Source organism: Jaculus jaculus, chromosome 7 (assembly GCF_020740685.1).
Source record: "Jaculus jaculus isolate mJacJac1 chromosome 7, mJacJac1.mat.Y.cur, whole genome shotgun sequence".
Lineage (NCBI taxonomy): Eukaryota > Metazoa > Chordata > Mammalia > Rodentia > Dipodidae > Jaculus > Jaculus jaculus.
Genome location: NC_059108.1, coordinates 91,529,300 through 91,532,028, shown reverse-complemented (window position 1 = coordinate 91,532,028; position 2,729 = coordinate 91,529,300). Strand labels below are relative to the sequence as shown.

General features: G+C 44.8%; 1 pseudogene; it reads left to right on the top strand.

The window, feature by feature from the left end:
- The first annotated feature begins 586 nt into the window (after positions 1-586).
- Positions 587-2,516, top strand: LOC101603034 (annotated as a pseudogene).
- The last annotated feature ends 213 nt before the right edge of the window (positions 2,517-2,729 follow it).

Here is a 2,729-nt window from a genome sequence, read left to right as displayed (position 1 = left end):
TTTTAAATTATCCATTTCAACAGACATAAAACTGCTCTGTAGAACTGCTAAAATTTCTAAGGTTATTCTAAGTTTCTCTATTTATATTCCAGCCGAGTGGTTAAAAAAAAAAGGTTCGTGAACCAGCATCATTCTGCAAATGATATTCTCAGCAGCACAGAAGTAATCAGAGTTCCAGTCATGAATATTCATCACGTCAACAAGAATTCTCCATCAGGCTTAGATACTGTAGGGCAGGCCTAGACTTTGCCTCTAGAAAGTCTACACTTTGTGAGGAAGAACACTAACAGGTGTGAAACAGCAGTAGATACTATGAGTAAATACAGCAAATATGCTTTGATGTTGCTCACTGAAGTATGGGCTAGTCAAAATAGGTCAATTGAAAAAATGTTGTTTTTGTTTTTTGGCTTATCAAGGGTAGGGTCTTGCTTTAGTCCAGGCTGACCTGGAATTCACTATGTAGTCTCTCAGGGTGGCCTTGAATTTACCTCTGCCTCCAAGTGCTGAGGCGCACCTCCTCGCCCAGCTCAAGAAAGATGAAACACCTTGAGAATTTGTGCTGCCAAAAACTTGAAAGCAGAGGCAAATGGTTATGAGCCTTAGAGTTTCTTAACTCCAAGTACTATTGGGCTACACTGGGAGAAACAAGCACGGACTCAAACACGAACTTCTCACAAGAGCCCTGCATTTGCTGAAGGCTGGCTGTAGCGCTGCTGTACAAATGAAAATTAAAGAGCTCTACAGGCAGCAATTCCCTCAGAAAATTATGACACCTGTGGACATATCCATTTCCAAAGTACATTTAAGTCCTATGCCAGCGACTCTCTCTCCATCTTCCATTCCACAGCTCACTTATGACGGTCACCCTGCATCGTCACTGTTACTCCCTGTTTCTCTTCTGGGACCTAAACATGAACTGGAACTCCCACATCTTACATCAGCTCTTCACCCAGTTCACCGGGATATAAAACTTCAAAAACTATCCTTTTATGACTTACTGGATGAACTGATAAAACCCACCAGTCTAGTGTCCGACAGCAGCCAGCGCTTTCGGGAGACCTGCTTTGCCTTTGCCTTGATGCTGCAGCAGGTGCAGCAGATCAGCAGCTCCATGGATATTTCTGGAACCAAATGTGACTTCACAGTGCAGGTCCAATTAAGGTTTTTTTTTTTTTTTTATCAGAAACCAGTTGTCCACAAGAAGATCATGTCCCACCCAGTCTTTGTGTGAAAGTGAACACAAAACCTTGCAGCCTTCCAGGTTACCTTCCACCTACTAAAAATGGTATGGAACCAAAGCAACCCAGTCAACCAATTAACATCACCTCACTTGTCAGATTGTCCACAACAGTACCAAATACCATTGCTGTTTCTTGGACTGCAGAAATTGGAAGAACTTATTCCATAGCAGTATATCTTGTAAAACAGCTGTCCTCAACAGTTGTTCTTCAGAGGGTGCAAGCAAAGGAAATAAGGAACCCGAATCATTCTAGAGCTTAGAGAAGCTAACTGCTGATCCAGACAGTGAAATAGCTACAACCAGCCTACGGGTTTCTCTACTCTGTCCACTTGGTAAGATGCAGCTGATGATTCCCTGTCCGGCCCTTACCTGTTCTCACCCTGCAGTGTTTCGATGCAACTCTTTATATTCAGATGAATGAGAAAAAGCCCACCTGGGTTTGTCCTGTCTGTGATAAGAAGGCTCCATATGAACACCTTATTATTGATGGCTTGTTTATGGAAATCCTAAAGTACTGTACAGACTGTGATGAAATACAGCTTAAGGAGGATGGCTCTTGGGCACCAATGAGATCCAGAAAGGAAGTACAGAAAGTTTCTGCCTCCTACAATGGAGTGGATGGATGCTTGAGCTCCTCGTTGGAGCATCAGGTGGTTTCTCACAACCAGTCCTCAAATAAAAACAAGAAAGTAGAGGTGATTAACCTTACCATAGACAGTTCATCTGATGAGGAGGAAGAGGAGCCATCTGCCAAGAGGACCTGCCCTTCCCTGTCTCCCACATCACAAATAACAATAAAGGCATTTTGAGTCTTCCTCATCAAGCATCTCCAGTGTCCCGCACCCCCAGCCTTCCTGCTGTAGACACAAGCTACATCAACACCTCCCTCATCCAAGACTACAGACCCCCTTTCCACATGACACCCATGCCCTAAAACTTACAAGTATTATATTTCTTTCCTTTCTTATCAGGAGACAATCAGCATTATAGCACGTCCCTGCTCGCCGCCGCAGCAGCGGCCGTTTCTGATGATCAGGACCTCCTCCAACACGTCACGGTTTTTCCCCTGTTCCTCCTCGCAGATGTTTCTCGACCAGTTAAGTGCGGGAGGCAACACTTCTCTGCCAACCACCAATGGCGGCAGCAGTGGCAGCAACAGCAGCCTAGTGTCTTCCACCAGCCTGAGGGAGAGCCACAGCCACACTGTTGCCACCAGGAGCAGTGGGACACAGCATCCATCTTCGGCATCATCCCGGACATTATCTACTTGGACTGACTCTCTGGCCCTGCTGCTTCCACCCCATCCCAGATTAAATGAACTTGGAATTCTTCTGGATTCTGACGTTCCCATTGTTCGTTCTATGGTTTGGTTCGTTTTACTTCAATGGCATTACTTTATTTGCAATAACAGAAACGGAGTTGCACATATGACATTTTAAATTGTGGGCTTTGTTGTGGGGAGGGGGTTAGGGGAATAGTTTGGTTTCTA